Genomic DNA, 21,704 nt, shown 5'->3' on the forward strand with positions numbered 1-21,704 from the left:
TCCCCTGCAGCAGGGAGTCCCCCACAACAGTCACTTGCCACTTCTTCCGGATGTTCCGGCAAGGTACAGGGTCTGTTGTCCCAGTTGCTTCCCTTGCAGCCATGCCCATCTCCTCCTCATCCTGGAGGGCACTAAACCTGTTCTTCAGCTGCAAGTCTTCGGGAGGAGTAGGAGCCTTTCTCCTCCYACGAGMAGTGACCARYTTCCAGCCNYCTTCTACAGTGTTATGATGTACCGTTTCACACGGCACAGAGCCCTCCAGCAACTCTACTGCTGTGGGGGGTTGGGACTCCTGAAGCTGTACAGTCTATCTACTCTTTCTATCTCCTGCTCATCCTCTCGGATGCTACGCAGCCTACTGACTTCCTCCCCTAACTCCCTTACCTGACGACATAGCTCATCAACARCAGCACACCTCCTGCAGGAGAGCTGRCTGCCAGCCCAGGCCTCCCGGAGAGGCCCCAAGCACTCCCTGCAGCCYGAGACCTGBAGAGCTGCATCTACTGTCAGAGGGTCGGTCTGGGTCCCAGCCTCTGACACAGCAACTCCAACAGCCACTGGGGAACACGCTCTGCAGCATGTCACGACCATACTTGAGGAAGTGTACACCACAGGGCACAGAAACAAAGGTACCTTCATGCACCCTTCTGCACAAACTGCTAGATATGTTCACTGCCTCTGTTCACTGCACTCTGGGCCTGGCTCTTATATAGGCCTCTCCCTAGCACTGGCTAAGAGGGTGCTTGACCTGCCCTAATCAAGGGCCACCTGGATCAAAGGCCCCAACTCCCTCTGGTCAGGGGCAACCAAAAGAGCTCATTAGCAGCAGCCACTCCTAGCTAGAGCTTTTTCCCAGGAGAAGTCAAGGCCTCCTGCAGTTGTCCTTGCCTAGCTTCCCCTTTCCTGCTTGCAGCAATCACCTTCTAGTTCCTTGGGGGTTCTCAGAAAGCCCACAACTTCCAACAAGATCCTYAAGTTCTAGTCAGAGCCCAAACACTGCTGTGCAAACTGCTGTGTCACTCTAGAGTACACAGCAGACCAACCTATATCCAACCCATATAAATGTGTCTGGAAGAAAATTCAGTTTGTTTGATGAAGTACTTGAAGAAACAACTCATCTAACAAGATTTCTACCCGCATCATGCCTCCTGTTGGATCATGCTGGACTGTGAAATACAAATAGATCTGAGTCAACTTTATGCCTCTAGATAACTATTCTGTAACATGGTGAATGTTTCACTGTCTCTCAGGCATCAAAGCACCTGGCAGAATTAAAATGTGTTCAGGCTATCCTCAAAACTCTATTACTTGTGATGAAAAGATAAATCAAAAGTTGTCTTAAAATTGATGCATTAATACTTTTTAAATTGTTCAAAAACACATAAGGTGTGTCCTCTCAACCAAGCAAAGTCCATGGCCTTCRGTGGTTTTTGACTGCTTGTTAAATCAAAGGTGCAAATATGAGTCCTTTGTCACCAAGTGCATTCATGTCATTCTGTAGAATTGTCACATGAAGATGGCACAAGCCGTTAAGACAAAGTGATTGACACATCATCTTAACTACCCTCTCAGGTACTCTTTCTGAGACAATCAATTTGGATGTTCTATCTCATTAAATTTCACTATTTTGTTATCTTATATTAGTTGAAAGAGACGGTCTACAGTGTCCTTGAACTGAAGGTATTTAAAGATCATTCTCACAGACAGGAATCCTGATCAGATAAGAGTCAGGCTTGCTGCAAGCTGTCAAAAGGAAGGAAAAAAAGGTGAAAGAAAATTATCAGCCACATAACTGACTGAGGGACGCTGAGATCTTCAAAAAGGTGCCAAGTCCTTTCTTTATATAACATTAGACAGAATCCAACAGCAGCCTGTAGTCACAATATAACAAGTTGACACAAGCATGCTATGAAAAACAAAATGTGCTGGAATACTAAGGTGTTACACTAGTAAGGCTAAGTTTATTGGTCTGCTGCTTTTCTATTTGCTAAGAATAAATTACTGCATTAATAACCCTTTATACTTATTCTACTGGAGATTATATGATTGCTGATAAAACTTTTAACTATATTAGCTACACTACACTAATTGCATTAACTGGCATTATAAAGTTAGCATATAAATACAGTGTCCTTGATACACACATGGTAAGATTGCACGTCTCATTAAGACTGATATTGATGGAATAATGCCACACTATTTTTATCCAAGCCAGTATTACCAAATAATCATGACCTCCTGTTTGAAGTCTTAAAATTTAATATTAGGTAACAGAATTAAAACAATCTTTTTCAGATGCAAACATAAAGCAAAATTTAGACATGCTCTTAAATAAATTAGAAGTTAAGCAAGCAAGGACAATTTAATTCCTATGAGGCCCTCATCCTGAATGAGACTGAACCAACATAAATGGTCCAGTAAGCCTAAAATAGCAGATCGGGGTCTGTTCATCAGAACAACTGGCAAACATCAAGTTTCCTCATTTTTATTCCCAGTTCTGTGGACCTCTGACAAGTAACAGTGTCTCATTCTGCACTCACATCTACTTTGACTTGCAGGAGACCTTAATCAAGCCAGACCATGGACTAGAGGAAAACTGAGAAAGTACCAAAACTATTTTTTTCCACACTTCCCTCCAAACATAAAAATATAAGAGAACACTGAGCTAGTCAAGAGAAGGGATGACAATGATTATGGGCTCTAGCAGATGTCACCTCATGAATCTTGCTTTCTGGTGGCTTCATTTGTTGGCTCCTACACCTGCCCACTTCCACGTTCATAGCAGGAGCATCTCTGCCCCGAGCACAGGCTAGTTTGGGGTCTGCTCCAGTTGCCCTATCCTCAGTGTGCAGGCCTCTCACAGCCTGCTCTGAGCCAAACGACTGTCTCCTGTGAAGCCCACGCTTTGAACGCAGGAGCCAAATGCAAGAGTTCAATCATCTTCATCCTGAGCACAGGCAGAGTAACCTTCTGTTTGAGTTAGGTACCTCAAGTTATTMTTGTGAATACCTGTACTTGTGCTGCAGTTCCTCCTTTGGTAAAATAAGAAATCTAGCACCTCTTCATCTTGCAAGAGTTTTGTGAGCAGAATCACAATATGGACTGCAGATGCCCAGGTGCAACCCCACAACAACAAATGCTCTGAATAACTAGGCAAGAAAATACAGTTTCCTTTAAGGACAGCTATTTTTTTAGCTGAATGTTCCCTTAAAATACATGACCTTTTTGGTTCACCTAATAGCTGCACTAAAGCAGTGAAATTTCTTTTAGTCAAGCTCTGAATGGAACAACATTAAAATCCAATATTTATTCATGTTACAGCATAGTAATTTGATATGTAATAAGCATTAAGGTAAATATAATTCTGTAGTTGACAAATCTAAACTTTGCTCTATAGCTCAGTTCTCTGGAGGAGACATGATACTTGACATTTAATTTGAAAAGCAAGGTAGCCTGACAGAGAAAAAAACTTTTCCATGTTGATAGTAAAAAAAGCAGTGATGCATTTTATTTGATACAGTGGATTTGCTTGGCTTTATTTTCTTAGTTTAATAAGCTCATCTCATAAAAGTATAATGAAAATAGAAAGATCATCTATCACAAGAATGGATGGGTATGCATTTTTTTATTTGGATCCTTGTTTAGAAAAAAACAGTTTCCTTCCTACTGTTAACAATAAATGTAAATTAAAGAGTATGAAATTGCCTAAAACATCACAAATTCCCAAAGGGACATCATGATGCTTAAATGTCAATGCTAGATTAATCAAGAAGCTGAATTTTCATGATGAATAATTCTAAGATGAAAATAACATTATTTTCAATTTGCGATATTAATTACTGTTAAGTCARTACAACATGCAGTGCCTTGACAAAGAAAATATTCTTTTGCGGGTAGAAATTCTGTCTTTTTTGATATTGGCAGGTCAGTTTGGCCCTTACTGGTAAAACAATTTCCCGTCTGCATGAGTAAGGCACAGGAGACAGGATACTGGTGATAATATCATACACAGAGATTTTAGTGCATTCTCACCGGTGATACTGGGATGGCCCCATCAGGGCTCCTTGCACTGAGGAAAGTTAAAGTGAAGAAAAGTTACCCGGTTCATACAGCAGAGTTTAGCCATCATTTTATTCACCACTGTTCCTCCAAGTTCCCTTCCCCTTTAGGACTGCCTTATCCTCTTTTCATTGCCAGCAAGCAGAAGAGACTTCTCTCCATTTGGAGATGGGGAGCCAAGGCACGGAGACAGTCTGGGGCAYCTATGTTAGTGCTTAGTTGGTATCAAGAGTGTGCTTTTGAAGTGACCCTCCAATCTGCTCCCACTCAACCATGCTTTGGTTCACAGTCTTCAAGAGCATTTACAAGAGCTGTTTCTGTTGAAAGCAAATGAAAAGGAATGCTCCAGGAACACCCCTCATGTGTTCAAATCACTACCAGGTATTCATTCCTTGGGAGCAGACCAGAGCTAGTACAAAAAAAATAAATAAATAAATAAAATTGGTCATGCAGCCTTCAAGTCTCAGTTGAGGCTTGAGGATCCACTCGCATTACACTGCACTACTTGCTAATGCAGACTCAGCCTCTGCGACCCAGCAGAAACTTAGATCCTGGTGTCCACAGCCCCACGCTAATGCCCTACTTACTAGTCTAGCCTCTACTCAGTCCCTAGGACAGCATGTCTACTGGATACAAAGCTCTTCCAGCTGGACCAGGCTGACCAGGGCTGACTAGACTAGCTTCAGCACCACAGCAGTGTATGTATGCAGCGAGCAGAGTTCATCCTAGATTGGGTGTCACTGCACAGCAGAGCACTACACCACATGAATGTGACCTAAATGCCTTGAGATGATGTACCAATGTTTAGCAAACAGGGTAGATGATGCCTGAGYTCATGGTGGGTGGCAACCTGCTTGTTTGGAGCAACAGTTTATAACCATTTTCATTAAGTCGCTATTACACATAGCACCTTAGCAGGCCCATGTGTCCTCATTCCCTTCTCCCCCCAGTTATTATAGGCACATATAAGAAGAAAGTCTCTTTCCCAGAGGTGTTCTCGGTCCAAACAAACAAGAAAGAAAAARGAGACAGATCAGAGAAACAACTACCAAAGGAATGCAAGTCTGTGGAAGACCTGTCAGCATTGCCTAGTTCTCCTGATTCCCAACCCAAACCCAAAGATCTCTGGTGTTCAAGACTGCGGTGATAACACACAATGGAAGCAGAGGAGGAGAGCAGCAGTGACATGAACAGAGACAGATATCCTCAGACTAAATAGGGAGGCTTTGGAATTGGGTGGCACGGGACACAGGAATTACTTAGGAGCCCACAGCTATGGCAGCCCATGCTGCTAACGAGCACCAAACAGACTACTAAATTCCTCCAGTAAATTGACCCTTAGATTTACGAGTTCAATTATACTAACACTGTGGTTCGTATCCTGCTTAGAGGATCTAAAAATAGCTCCAGACATTAATACAGCCATGGTCACTCCTGCTGGAAGTAGTAACTCTGGACTAGAAATATTAGCCTTGAGTAGTCATTTATGCCAGCCTACTACCTTTGGGGACTTGCCGTAAGTGAGAGTTTCACTCCAAAAATACAGCTCAGAGATCCTATTCTAATGAACTACTACTTCACTTGTGTTCATATTGCCCTTATATTTTATTGACTGAATACATTATTTCTTTCTCTTTTTTTTTCCAGTGTTGCAGTAATATAAATTCAGGCATTCTATAGGAGTCAGTCGGGTTGAGAAATAGAAAATCAATTATTGCATCTGCAGGAAGATCAAATAACTTCTATTGCTGTCTTTCAATGAAAAAACACAAGTTTTTGTGGTGGTCTGATCAGAGAATCTTCTTCTTTTGGGACATGAGAGAAAGTCTATGATCTCTTACCTGTAYGTTAGGCATAATTCAGTATAGAGAATTAGGAAAAAATTGATTTATCACATTCTATTTCTGTATGACAGTATAATGGAATAAATATATGATGGTTGGTATAATGTTGATTGTGCCACCTTTATTCACAGTAAAGAGTGCTAACACATTTAGTACTACTAATCTGTAAGACAAGATGGCCTATGTTGGCCAGTACTGTATTCTTACAATGTTAAATCAATAACTATGCATCAGCACAAAGGCTTACAGGTACTGGTTGATGAAGTTTCCTCATTCACTCCTGTTTCTCAGCATGACCCCATATGGAGAGTAGTGGGGCTGCAGTTTTCTCCTGCCTGCAGTTTGACATCAGCTCAAGAGTATGTGTGAGGGCATTCATGATCTCTTTTAGTGACTAGCCCCCAAAGGCGTCAATAATTGCCAGCAGAGCACAGAGGACAGCATTTATAGTCAAACTTGAGAATCTTTATACCAAGGCAATATTAATGCCTGTTGTAATCTGGGACCAGCTGCCTTGTCATCTCTGGTACCATCTAGCAAGAAAGGGCTCAACTAGCGGGGTAGCAATGCTTCAGCAGACAGAAACTACTGGGGTTCAAGAGCAGGGAAAAGTGTATGAAATGAGGAATGCTGACTGGTACAAAAACAGACTCTAGAGCTAAACTCTAACCTCATCACAAATAGACCTCATTTATGTGTATATGAGCTGTAGTGCTCTTTTTCCCCGGCACAGTCCAAGTTGTCCTCATCAGCTGTTTCTCAGCAGCTCCTAATTATTCCTCACCTACTCTGAACTTCTCCCTAATTACTCTTTCCCTGTCTCTCCAGGACTTCAGCAAGGATGACAATGCCATTTGCAAATCTGAAGTGCCTCTGAGCTCTACAGTTAACCTTTTGTGCACTTCTCTGTCCCTCTGAGGTTTTCACATTCTTGTGAAGTCTAAATTTGAAAATATCTCAGGAAAGTCAGTTAACTGAAGTCCATTGTTCACAAGTTGACTTGAGGTTGGAGAAGTAGGCTGTACAAGAAGCTCTGGAGAAGTTGATTGCATTTTTGTTATATTAAGACTCAAAGAGTTTTGGTAGCAATAAATGCATCTTCTTCCAGCACACCAGGAGATCACTTATTTTCTCCTGAACAGCTTCTCTAAACTGTTAACCTTGCAAAAGGAAAAGTCTCCAAGGACTAATCACTTCCTTTTATTGCATCAGTTCATACATTTCATTCTCATTTCCTTTTCAGACCTATGTTTCCTAATCTCACCTGTTATCTTCCTTCSCAGAGTGACACTGACTGATAGGAAAGATACTACTAGGAACAGTCTTCCCAGTCTTCATAATATTCCAGTCTGGACATCTTTCTTCCCACTAAGCAAAAGTATTCCCTTTACAATATTTTCGGCCTGGTCTCAGGTATGACTGTTGCAATAGAGATGTCTGTATGTTAATACATGCTAACAACATGCTAATACTTAGGCTTTGAGCTTTGTAAATATTTTCCTTTCAGGAGCTCTCCAAGGTAACAACTGCCATATGTAAACTGTAAGGTTAATCTACTTTTCACAGCCTCATCTACAGATGTTATCTGTTCTGCCTTGTTTTCAACTGCTCAAAGAAACACCCAAGCTACAAAGAAGCTAAACAGGTTTTTACTAGCAAGCCTTCTCCGGTAGCTAAGTCAAATCCAAGGTGAATGAAGATAGCTTAGCCCTTAGAAAAAGGGCTATTGTCATTGAAAGCAGGCCATGTTAACCCTGTTAGTGCATATTTGTTAATGGGTAAGGACACAGTAACTACAAATCAGTTGGCACTCACTGTTAGACCATGGTCTTAGAAGATTGCCTGAGCATCCCCACACACAAAGCGATGCAAAATGAAAACCTGAAAAGATTTGTTACACCTCCAACAAAAGGGAGGTGCACACATCCCAGCTGCATCCATCCTTCTCCCCTCACCTCTTAAAGAGAAGAGCTTTGGAGTTCCCATTACCATTACCACTGCTGAAGAACAGCAATAGGATTTAGTTCAGTCTGTCCTGCTTCACTGCTTCCACTGTAATTAGATCAGGTCCAATGAGTCCTTTTCCTAGGATGAGACCAAAATAATTTGTTTACAGGATATGGATGACTTTCCAGTTGCCTTTCTGCATGCTAAGAGCAGTGCCATCATGGCTTGGCTGGGTTCTTTCCTTATGTATTTTCTGGACTAGAATATCATTGACGATGATTTCAGCTACTCCCAGTCCTCCTGGCACCCCATGATCCTTGTCCTCAAGCACCTCTTGCACATGTGATATACCAGGGAATTCTCCTGATGCACCATCTTCTGCATGGACCACAGAAAGTGATTCCATTGCTGTTCTTTGTTCCTGTTTCTGTTTGTTCTTTGCTTGTTATCTCTTTGTTCTTCGTTGACTTTCATCTGCCAAGATCTGAGCTTAGTGGGCAGATACTGCTGAATAAATAACAGCAAGCCAGGGAGGAAGCTTGGATACTAGACTCCAACTGCTTATATTTGGAGCAACCTAATTAACTCCCTCTAAAGCCCAGGATCAGTCTGGGAGAACTTTCCCTGCAAGGGCAGCTTTCAAATAGTAGCATGAGTGAGATTACACCAAGTTTGGTTCCCTCCACCCTGTGGAGTCTTCCAACACTACTTCAGCAGGCTCCATACTCTCAAACTTCCCTGCAGGCTCTCATAACATATCTCAGAGCATACAGCACATAGCCTCAGTATCATGCTATTAAAACACCACGTTGGTGGCCTGTAACACAGCTCTCATATTGCTTCTGACATTTTTAATGAAAAAAAAATACATTGTATTTTAGGGCCACCAGGACAGCACAGGATACCCATGCCAAGTAGCATGTATCAAAAACGTAGCAACTCCACTCTAGAGGAAACTAAGCACATGGAGATGAGCCAGTTTATGCTCAGAGATCACTGTGACCCGTTAGAAAATGAAGACATAATGCAGAGAATCAACTGCTGTCTGCTGCTTCTGTACTCTACAACCTGGATTTCTGTTTTAGCTCTTTTATTTGTCTCTATGGTCTTTCCCAGTATCTACTGAATTGTATATATTTGGTGTGGACAGTTGAAGTGTGGGTAGCATCCAGGGTATTGAGTGACTGGTACGATCCAAGAACTCACTAAAGTTAACAAGTGGGCCCAGCTTCACCTCTTTAGAAAGAGGAACACATCTTCCAAACATATGCATCTTCTAAGCACTTTGTAGTCAGCATTCAGTCAGCCCAGAAATATTCTTATAGTCATCACATAACTGTTTCCATAGATCATCTTTCTGAAAGCATGAAGGAAACATCAAAAAGATGCTCAAAACAATTTTGGAAGCATTCAAGATTAAGATGACTTGATCTTTCAACAAATGATCCCAACTTAATACTAAGCATTTATCATTAGACAGAACCAAATACAAGAGAGCCCTATCCAGTTAATATATAATCTTTTCTACATCCAGAGAAGAAAATAGCAAATGTAGGTTGAAATGTTGGTTAGACTCAGGTCATTTCTTAAACTGCTTTTGCTCCTTTTAGATTAGGTTGTCACAAGTGAAGGACACAGCTGGACAGACAGGTAGGACTGATTAAACTGTCACATGCCAATAATACATTAAGCTAGTTTAGCAGGACAGGAGAAGCAGAGTGGCAAGGTTGCTGTCACTGGTGCTGTTTCACTATGTATGGTCACGAATGAAGCCCCTGAGGAAAGCAGGGGATAAACATGAGGACATAAAGCCAGGGGAGCATGTATTATGCATATACAATTAGGGGAAACCAGTCATTAGTTGAGGACGTAACTGTAGGGACACAAAGGATAGTAATGTAACCCTCTTCTCCCAGAAGATGTAATTCTCTGCCTTTTTGCTTTTGGAACAAATCATTTGCTTTAAATCAAAATGGATACAAACCACATTCACAGAAGCGTAGGCTGACAGGTCACAGCCACAGTCTCCATCTTTAAAATCTCATTCATATTAATTTTCCTGACTCTTGCAGAACAGAAGGACAAGACCAATAACAACCCTCATTACTTCCTTCATATTTGAGGCAAAGATAAATGGAGCACAAAAGATCTGGAATTTGGGTTCAGCTAGAAATATGTCTCTAGAAGTGAGGATGCTTATAAAAAACAACCTCCTGAAACAAACAAACAAAAAAACAAGCTGCAGTAATTTTGCAAGATGCACTTCCCAGCATTTCCCCATGCAAAACTGCTGAAAGCTCATACATTTCTCAGTGTATTTCCTCTTTCTTTTCTGATGCTAACCAGAAACAAAGCCTATACCTACCTGAAAAAGTATATGCTGTGCATAGCTCTTCAGTCAGTAGTCGTGGTTATAGTGCATTGTTCCTCTGTTTCTTTCTAGCGATACAATAGAATCTGATGAATAGAGATGCACATTTACCTCATTTACATCTCCCTTAAATTATTTTTGCTTCAGCAGAAATCCCTTGAGCCTGAGGATTCACTCTTGACCATCATCACCATAAGACCTTCGGGCTTCAGCTGAGTTAATTCTAATTCACAACAATCAGCATGAAAGCTAGATCCTACCCAATTGCTTACCTTCAGTCTCTAAAATGTCTGCTGCATTTGGTAGGATATGTAAAGCAAAGACCAAAATAAAGCAATGAATGCAGCAGTTTCTTTAAGTATTTTTTTTACCTGTTTTCAAGAAAAAAGAGGGAGGTTGTGGTACCAACACACTGGCTTCTGTTTCCTAAGCTAGTTTCACTCTGATACAAAACAAGATCAGGACAAATATTTTCCATCATGGACAACTAAATGTCAGCAAATACACAACTGAGGCTATTGGAGCTAAGAACATTTAAAGTCAGGCAATTCATTTCAGTGTCCAGTCATAGACATTTAGGGCATACTTGTACTCATAACTGTCCTTCCCCTGTGCTGAGCCAGCTGATCTAAGCCCCCTCTAGGTCRTGTGACCATGTCAATATATTGTCTAGACAAGTAGTGTCCGTTTTCTGTTTACTTTTTTCAAAAGGGCTGTCTTTGGCTCCATCTGCAGCTAAAGACTTCTGCCAGTATCAGCATGGGCATGTGCTCAGCTGTAGACGTATTCCTGAGCTTGAGCATTCAGCTACTTCTCCTGATAGGTCTAACAGAAATAAAGCATCGATCTGACTTCACTCTGGTATTAATTCTCTCGCTGTGCATGTATAAGCAGCCTTCACCATGGATACGAACACTACTATTTACATTGCCCTTTCTCCAGCTCATGAGCCATCCAAAACCCTCTGAAGGCTATGAAAGGACTCCCACTGGCTGYAACGAGCTCCAAACAAGCTGTCTGTGATATTCAAACACTTACTGGAGTATATTCTTTAACCAACTTTCCCTTCAGTCTTTTATTACTGAGAATATTAACTTCTAGTCCCAGTTACTTTAAGTTTGCTTTGAACCTTTGAAGAACAGAAAGTACAATGTGTTAATCTGACTGGCACTGGAACTCACGCCCACAGATACCAGTTCTCTGAGTCCCATGTCTGAAGGTTACTAAATTTTGATTTGTTTGTGACTTACAATGCAAAGATAGAATCTGCAATTATTCTAGCTAGTTGCAGCCTGACATCTTTTTATATGYTGCTCTTTTTATCCTAGGACCGTTCAACATTTTGTTGTAAACAAATAGTTGCTATGTGGGAAATAACTTCCCACAGCATCAGAAGAAACAAGACATTGTTATCCCATGACAGTAGGGAAGATAAAGCATGTCTATACACAGCACCACAATACAGCAAATTGAATTAGTCTTGCAGTTCTAGCCCCCATCTAACAGCCCCCTGATTTTTACATTACTTGGAGAGACACGGAGCGATAGGCTGTCCTACATCCATCAGCTTTCTGCAATGTTAGAAGTAAGGCTGCACTTTCCTTTGAGTTGGGAAACAAAGGCAACAGGACGCTACATGCACCAAACGATACCTGTTTACACCAAACTTCAAATGAATGCCATATTTCTGAGGCGTACTGAGTTTAAAAAATGGGGGGGTTAGTAACTGATACAGAAGAGAAACAGCTGACTCGTTGTTTCAGGAAAGTGTTCAGCAATCGATTAATTGCCTGATCAATGCAGCATGATCTAGGCAGCTTAATTGAAGAGAATTAGTACTTAAGAAGCTCATATCTCCAGAGGGGGACCACTGCCAGTAAAGTTAACAGCCTTTGGAAATAAAGCTACCTCATTTGATTTAGAAGGAAAAACAGTGTGAAATGAGATATAAGGACATCACAGATAATTGACATCCAGAGTGATACACTTCAACAGGAAGGCTTCAGACTGAGAATTTATTGACAGCCACAGACTCTGGTGGCAAGAGTGCTAACATATATATGTTCACATTTAGAACCCATCAGCAGGAAGATATGAATTTTTTATCGTGCCATCACAGTGTTGAAGCTGATTTTCCTGAAAGGAATAGTACTCTTTTAAAGAATAAAGAACAATTTCTCTATAGGTTGTTGGGTTTTAGTTGCACTCTTGCTACAACTACTTGTTAATAATCATGTGAAACAAGTTACATTAAATACTGTTTATATTAGGCAGAAGGGGGCAGAGGAATATGCACCAGCAGGAGAGAGGGAGATAGATGCGGAGAGAAAATGACTGCAACAGAGTAGTTGGGATGCTAACAAAGAAAAATGTTCTTCTGGATGCATGTGGATGTGAATCTGAAGAGTGCATGGACCACTTGTCCCTAGTTATAACCTCTAATCCTTTGGTACCCAATAAAACATGATGCATACACCACCCTTAGCAATCATACCTTAAAAAAAAGCAAATAGAACAGTATTTTGTGTAAATTTTGGAGTTCTTGTAACTTGTCTGTCACATTGGGCTCCCAGAAGACCTTTGCTGGGCAATATTTAGTTCCCTGTCAGGTTATCCTGGAGTTAACTGTTCGTCTGTTCAGACAGAAGTAGTTCTGGCCTGAGGAAGGAGAATTATTCTCTGCAATTAAAATACCTTTAATTCAGATAGGGCTGTGATCAGTGAGTTAATATACCACGGGGGATTTGGCAAGATGCTTTGATCAGAACTTTGAAACTAGGCACTTTAATTCTGCCTACATCCTTCTTGCAGTCCTCGGTCCGCTATCTGAGCTAGCCTTTTCTTGTTAGAGGCAAGAGCATGCTTAGAAAAAGAGTGGCATCCAATATGTTAACCCTGAATCTRTCCAGAACTTGCTGCACAACCTGAGCCAGTCAGTTTTTCCCATTCTGTGGCCCACTGTGGAGCTTCACTGATGAATTGACAAAGTTCAAGTGAAAGATGTTGTGAGAACTGATCTTTACTACTCAGCACTGAAGTACTGATCTTTACTTCTCTGCCTTCCTTGAAAAGACAGGAGCATTTTCTCACAAGAATCCAGCAGGCTACAGTGAAAGAAATCTATTGCTTCTCCTTGCAAAATAAAAAATTATTTTGTAGGAAGAAAAGTGCATTAGACCTTTGATAGGGCTCTAGGAGCTGTTAATAAACTGTTCTAGTTTCACAATCAAAGGACTGATCTTGTGAATATTTCTACAGTACTGCCTAGATTTGGATCTAGACCAGGAGCCAGATAAGTAGACAGGCTAGAATATAGATTATTTCCTTTCATATAGGAATTCATTTAGCTCATACTGCTGCAGGGCATTTCTGATTACTTGATTACAATGATGTGGCAGGAAAACTTGGATCTCACAATCAGCGTGTGAGTTAACGTATATCAGGTGAGCCCAGGTAACCATGAGCATGCCCCTAACTCATGGTAAATGCAAGGTGGATAATTGCAATATCCCACAGCGAAACAAGGTTAGGCAAAAATGCACTACTTTATGTTAACAAAGTATAATTAATACCAGCTAAGTAGGAGAGCAGGGAGAGTGACCATAGCTCAACTAACATACTGACGTGCATCACTCGTTAAGCCATCACAATATCAATCATGTATGGGCACAGTAAGTTCTATTAGGGCATAGGAAGCTCCACACACAAAAGAAAGGACTCTAAAATAAGTCATTCTTCTCCTATCTCTTTTTTCCAGCCTGACTTTTGATAAGCCTTGTGTGTCCTTTCAGTTTCAGCCACGTGTGGCAAAAATCCAGTTGTTTTTATCTTTTTAAAGGTCCTGAGACCTATTCTGTTTTGTTACACTCAAAATYTGGTTTATGAGTAAAGAAGAAGCACATCTTATACATGAAAAGCCAAGAACTTACTGTCAGAATAACTGAAATCATAACAGTCCAATCATTATTAGTTCAGATCTGATTATTAYGAAAAAGAATACTTCTATGCAGGAAAAATTTCTGTAATAAAATAATAATGCAGTTAAAATTGTTATACACACAGTTCTTAGTTTCTATACCTTTTCCTGGTGTTATCTACCCTTCCCCTGCTCCACTGGCTTTTAACGTTGGTAACTTCATTCTGGTGGTGGGGATAGGGAGTGTTACAGCAAGTCATCACCATCTGGAGTCCTTTCCAAGGTGGAATRTGATGCTTGTTTTGATGGTTTYTTCTTCTTCACACTAGGATCCACTTGATGTCATTTTTACATGTTTGCTAACATGCTTTTTCTTTTCTTCCATTAGTCTGCGGCTCTATGTCACATCCGAATTTACTATATATGGTGCCCTTTACATATGTTAGACACTATTTCTTTGCTCTCTTTTCTGCCCCTAAAACCAGTTTTGTCAAGCTCCAGGTCTGCATTTCTTTATCTGGCCATTGGTGAGTTGTTTATAGCCATGAGGCTTCCAAAGCTAAGCCAGTGGCATCTCTTATCATCCCGTGCGGTTACTCCTCTACACYACATCCTGTGTCTCCRCTTCTCAAGGCCTCTGCTCTCACGCCAGGCTTGTGTTTCTCTRTACCACATCATTATGTTAGTCATAAAGCCATGGTGGAGCCATACAAAGACAAACAAAAGAAACACAGATTTAGCCATAGACACCTGGTCTATTAGAAAATTTGCTGTTACAGCTACAGCAAGTAAAATAAAGCTTCAGGCAGGTCAAGAAAAGTTCAGACAGAGTAAGCCTGACATGCCTCAGTCCTGAGGCCTTGCAAACTCGGCACAAAGCCTGTGGCCAGTTACTAACAAATGCAATATCATATTACAGGTCTACATAGTTACAGTTTTCGAGGGGATTTTATTCTCAGTCCMCAAAGTGTATGTCAGAGCCCCATGTAGAAAAGCAGCAGAAAAGCTAACCCGAGCATGTCAATTTAAGACAGTCTTCAGAAGCATCCAGCACTGTCGAGACACATCTAGGGAGACACTTAAAAGATCACTCTTTTTTGAGTGGATTGGGGCCCTCATTGTTTGCTAATAGCCGTACCTTATTGCCTCTAGCTACAGCTGTAAATGCACAACTAAAAATAGAATCAGGTGATATAAAAATGAAGGGAAATATACACCTTAACATAAATTACCTTGCACATTTTTACCATGCAAGACTTGCTATGGAAGAAAGAGCAGACCTGATATGCAAGAGTTAATGGCCTCAGGATATAAATATCATCTAGCTTCCTTTCTTTGCCATTTCCAGCCAACAGCTTCAATCCTGCAAGCACGTACTTACAATGTACTTAGTATCATACATTCAAGTGGTCCCAAGTGTAGTAACAGATTCTTCAGCAAAGTTATCAAAAATAGTAAGGCTTCATTCTCAAAGGCTGGCTAATCTTCAGTTCCTGTTGGAAGATGATGCCAGCCGGGAGTGTGATCCATCCAGCTGGGTGCTGTRCCACCGCTTCCTGTTCCAGGCACCATAGCTGAGCCCTTATGTGAGCAAAATCATCTGCTTCTCAGCAGGATTTGCCTCTGAAGTGGAAAAGAGGTTCGAGGCTCTTCATTTCTCCATTCTCATCACCATACTAACAAGACTGTAAGACAAGACAGATCTTGTCACCCTGTTTCAGACAAGGCATCTCAACCGAAATGATTGTGCCTGGGCTGTGAACCCAGGTGAAAACAGGCACATACCGGCTTGCTCAGGGCTRCCACAAGCCAAGGCAGGCTTTAATGTGAACACATTTCCTCAGTATTCCTCTGTTCAGGCTGACTCTTGTCTGCATTTAAGTCATTTCCTACGGGAAATAAAGGGCTATTGCGCAGAGTATGAGGTATCGAACGTCAGAGTAAATTAAAATTAAATGGGGCCTAATTAACACTTGTGCTTTTACTAGGTTCATATCTGAACAAATGCACTAAAATTATGATAAAGCTGAGTATGCTGCTTAAGCAGAAACCAACAGAGAGACAGYGTTCTTTCTGACTGAAATCACAGTGATAACTTTATTTTAGAAAAGCCTGGCAGAGGGCTTGCGACATGGTACTTAAAAACATTACTGCAAGAACCATGCCCTTCAAACACACTTGCAAACTATTTTACCTACCTGTGTATTCTTTTCCTAGGTGCCTCTTCACCTCCTTGGTTAATACATTAAAACATCACAGTTAGTGCCTACACAAATCACTTTCGTCAAGTTGACATCGACATATTATCATGTCATGATTATTTCACAGCTTAACCTTGTGCTTCGCTCTAGCAAAGAATCCAGATATTCAAACTGAACAAAAGTATCCTATCTTCAATTTTGCTTTCTAACCAAGAACCAAGGTCACTTCAATCTTGCTGGACTGGGATAACTTTTTTTTCAGCACCCCAGTGTTTCAACTTGAGCAAGTCTCTGGCTTAATGTTTTTCTGCTTGCATTTCTACAATATTAAAACTTTCAGTGTGGTCAGTGAAGTTTATAATATCCTTTTATCTTAGGTAAACTGTCAAATGTCCAGTAATCACCCGCTTGTTTCTACCAGCAGTCCCTGTCCCTCCTTTCCTTCTGTTTTTTTTCACTAGACAAATGCACTGGAAGTTGAGCCTGGATACCGGAGCAGGTAGTAAAATAGTAATAAATATATTTTCAGGAAGCTGTGGCTGTAAGGACTCCATTGCCTACGAAGTCTATTGTAAATTATGCATTGCTGTTTAGTATCCTTGACATTTTTAGTAAGTGCAATAAAACACCTTTATAGAGTTAGAAAGAACTGTATGTCAGCTCAAGGGAAAAAAAGAACAAATGAAAGACATAATTGTTTTATCTACAATAGATTTCTTTAGTAGATTACTACCGAAATGGAGAGACTTTTCCCCTGTCTACTAGGCAGGATTAAAACCTGGAAGGTTCCATATTTCATTCAGCCAGACATTGGATTAGAAAATAAGGTGCAGAAGGGAAAACCAAAGAAAATTGCAGTTGCTAAGTTCACAGCTACAGCAAGGAGTTATATTTGCCACCATTTTAAAAGTAAACAGAGGGAAAGGAGGGTGAGGATGGTGCAGGTATCAAACAGCAGCTCTCCAGAAGTCAATCAGCATCACCTAAATCCCCAGAAACCTTTCTGTGCAAAAATCCAGGGCTTAAAATTTGTCTTTGAGAGGATAAAAAAATCACAGTGTTGCTCAGAAGGAGAGATAGCAAACTAGCTAACAGACAGACCTTAGATTTCTRTCTGCTCTGAAGCATAAGCGATGTTCTGCTCTCCTTGGTGATCACTGTCAAAAGAGCCACTCCGCTCATAAGGTCAGGGCTGCAGAAAGGTCCAATAAAGCAGGTTCTCCTTTCTGCAGGCATGATGTGAGGTTGCATTTTTACACGTACCGTTAAACACAACCATCAATCAGACTGCATCATCTCTGGCTACCTGATAGCAAGAGCAAAGTAAGCAGCTAGAAATCCAGTTCTTTGTTTTTGCCTTGCACTTAAGTTTTTTTTCAGTTTTGCTGACATTAGAGTAAAAGAATTTATTGTGTTATTACATGTAAAATCAGTTCTCTGTATCCTTTTTGAGGCAACTGTTTATTTACCATATCTTTAATGGCAGGCAGCAATTCATGCTTTTGGGCCCAAAATAAATGTATAATAAGGTTCAAATTATGAAAATGAACTTTAAGTTGTTTTCCTCTGTTTCCTTTATAGAAAAAATTACCCTGACTTATTTTACAAATATCCTTCCAGTAATTTCTTCTACTGCTGAAGAATATTTCTGGCCTGCATTTCTGTTTCTGGCTTAGAGGACACAGTCTCTGAGACAGGATAGCAAGAATTAATTTGTACTAATTCAAAATCCTGGACCTGGTGAATTTTTACTCTGCAGTTACGAAAGCTGCAACAGAAACGCGTCTTATCAAAACACTGTGTTTCTATACATGGTGCTTTTCCCCCTAAATATCATTTTTATTTTACTTGATGGCAAATAAAACTTCCAGATGTGTATGATGCAGTGCTGCCTTCCTGAGTGTGCAGACAGCCTGAAATGAGAGTCCTATTACAGCAGAATTCTTTATGCTACAGAAATCCCAATACAGTCAAGAACAAGAGGGTCTTTTTAAGGGAATGGCCAACAAAACTTCATCCTCCCTACATCCTGCTCAAGGGACGACACTCACTGAAAGGTCATTACTTACCTGTAGTTGTATTTTAAGTGGGAAGGACGTTGTGAAAGGTCTTGTTGTTGAGGTACTCTAAGAGCACTATCTCAGCACCTGAAAGAATTCAGGCTTGACCTACAAATGTCTTCAAAAGCCGGCCACTTGTTTATGCTTGTTTATTCATTTACATAAATAAGAAGCACACTTGTACAACAGACGCATCTCTTTTGCGCTGCTCCCCACACACACACACACACACGCTCATGAGGATTTAAAAATACCCCAAGTGAAATCCTCACTTGAATTTACCCCAGAAGTCAAAGTCTGAAGGAAAAGTAGTGGACTGTCTTGAGCGTCTGCTTTACACTGGCTATAACCTTCGCTCCAGTCCGGCAGGACCAAGCAAGCTGCTGCCAAGCTGACCCAGGAGCCCCATAGCGCGCAGCGAGCCTTTGAGCAGGGGACGGCTGGGTCCAGCTGGGTTGAAGTGCCGGTGAAGTAACTTCTTTTTAAAGAAGTCAGTCTGCTCTGGATTTTGCAGATATTTCCATGCTTGCCGTTGCACTGCAAACCAGCGGGACGCGCTAGCTCCCATTCAAAGACGTTGTAGTCTTTTAACGCTCGTCGTATCAAGCTCAACGCCCAGCTGGTGAATCAGTGCTTGCTCTCGGCATTCAAGTGATATGATAGACACAGGCAGGGCAAGGCCAGGGCTGTGCAAGGACCCAGCTGAACCCTGCTGAGGGCAGGGGCTGCCGGCAGGTCTGCGTCGCCCCTTCCTGCGCCCTTCCTCTCCCCAGGTTGCGGATAAATATCCCGAGGAAGCGGAGGAGGCTGTGTTCACGCTGGCAAAGACAGACCATAAACCCACTCTGCTGTAGCAAGATTGAAGTAAAATGACTCATCCCTCATAGTTATTTCCAGAATCAAATAAATGCCAGGTGGTTTTAACAATTGGCCTGCATTAAGCAGTCAAACCTGGAACTTTTGACGTCTAGCGTCATTCAGCAATGTTTTGTACTTGTGGGTTTTTTTTCCCTTGAAAAGTTGGGTTCTTTTTTTTTTTTCTGAGGGTCTCATCTCCTTTGATGAAATGAATGCCCTTCATTTTTAATTCTCATTTTCAATTACGTTAAGCCTACGTGTTAACTGGGGAGATAAAAAATGATTATTATTTAAATCAGTTTTTACTTCCGTGAAATGTGTTTTGCCTTAAAATAAGCCATTTGAAATTATGAATATCTGTACTAAAGTCTAAACTAATGTAATTACATTCATTTAAATTAAACTAAATGTTTACTGCTGAAATTTTGAAAGAAAAGCAATCCGCTGAACTGGTTGAAATTACTGTCTCCTTACCTGAAACCAGAGTTTGCTGAAGTTCTAAAATATTTTGGCTTTTGGATTCTCTTTTCCAAGTGAAAAGGTAACATTTTCTTAGTTTTAGTTTAATAACTAAATCAGTTCAATAACTATTTCCTTCAAACTACAGATGGAAAAAGTAGAATACTTCCTCTGGTTTACAATGAAAAATGTGATGAGAGCCGATGTGATCCAATAGTTTTAAAATCTTGAAGGGCATGATGACCAGAAATAATAAGGGTTTTTTTACCTAATTAATGACAATACTTCATTTGTTTATTAAGTAATTCATTTTAAATATGAAACATTCTCATTAACTTTTTTTTCCTGATATGCAGCTCACTGAAGGTAGTTTTATTAAATTAATCATTAAAATGTTTTTGTGCATTTAATTGAATTTTAATTTCCATTTAAATGCAATTTGACACAAATTGCACATAAAACATTAATCACTTAATAAAAAGAAAATGTATCATTCATCATCTTAAAGGATAATGAAAATATTAGAAGTAAGGATCAGAATCAGTATATATTAAGCTACATTACTATTTACAGACTCATGCAAAAATCCATATATATAATATGTATATGTGCATATATGTATATATATATCCACACATATATGGTATATATATACGAATATTGTCTTGGTTACCAGAAGAATACCAAATTTATTCTAAAGATCTATTCATTCTCAAGTCAGGACATTTTAATGGTTATCAGCAAGGACTAACCTGTCTTTGATAAAATAATTATAAATTCAAAACAAGATTATAATAGATTATTTAAATCAAGGCTCATTTTTTACTGATTTTAATTCTTATTAGAACTGGCATTTTAAATCATTTTGAATTAAATTAATTCAGTCAAGCAAGGACTTTATTGTCATAAAAGTTTCTAACAGATTTACAGAAAAATTGAATTAGAATACCATTTACTCAAAATCCATATTCAATTCACAACAAAATAATTAGAATTATTTAGAATTTTAGAACTATTTAGAATTAGACCTCTCTCTTTTAAAATTGCTGTGCAAAAAGAAAACATACTTTGGTTCAAGTTAGCATATTCCAGAGGCAGGAACCGCGATGTTCCTGAAGATCCCACTTTCCAAGTCCTCCTTTGTCCTATATATGATATAAGCTTGTCTAATGGAAACATTACTTAATATATATTTTCTGTTAGAGATGGATGTAAAACAAAAGAGGAAAATGTAGAACCAAGTTATAATCTGTCTTTACCACATTATGGTGGAGTAGAAGTGTTCAAAATGAGAATAACCAATTCACCCATTTATCCAAATTTGGAACAAGCATTCAGAGCTCTTGAAAAACTGGCGAAAATGGTCAGGAAAAAGAAAAGGCTGCGGTGCCTTGTGAGAGTAGGTGCTCCACCCGAACAAGAGTAATCCACAGCACACGCATGAAAGGGGAACAGCTGGTTACAACACAGTTCTTCAGGGAACAATCCATATATTATAGTGGATCATGATCTGAAAATAAGTCAACAATGGCATGAACAAGGCAAATAGAAATAAGAGATATAAGCAGGAAAATACTCTTGCAGAACACAGACCACTGACATGGCTTCAGCTGGAGGGTTTTCTCCAGTTTTTCACTCTGCACTTAAGGAAAGGTCTGGACCTCTGAAGAAAATGCAGAGGACAGCAATAAAAGGAATCTGAGTTCAAGAAAACAAAAACCACAAGAAAAGGGGAAAAGGATTCAGGAACATTTAGCCTAAAGACCAATGAGTTCACCCCTCTGTCTCTAATCTCACCTGTTCTGGAGTCAGTTTCCTAGGAGTTACAGGTATTCTGTCCCATCAGACAGTCACACATCCAATTCTGTAATATTTAGTAATTCTCAGTAAGCTAGTGAGAAACTAAGATGTGATTTACCTGCCCAAGCACAGACATCTACAATGCAGCCACATTTCAGGCTGCTTTGATAATCATAGGGACATTTGTCC

Source organism: Apteryx rowi, unplaced genomic scaffold, assembly GCF_003343035.1.
Source record: "Apteryx rowi isolate R43461 unplaced genomic scaffold, aptRow1 scaffold_925, whole genome shotgun sequence".
Lineage (NCBI taxonomy): Eukaryota > Metazoa > Chordata > Aves > Apterygiformes > Apterygidae > Apteryx > Apteryx rowi.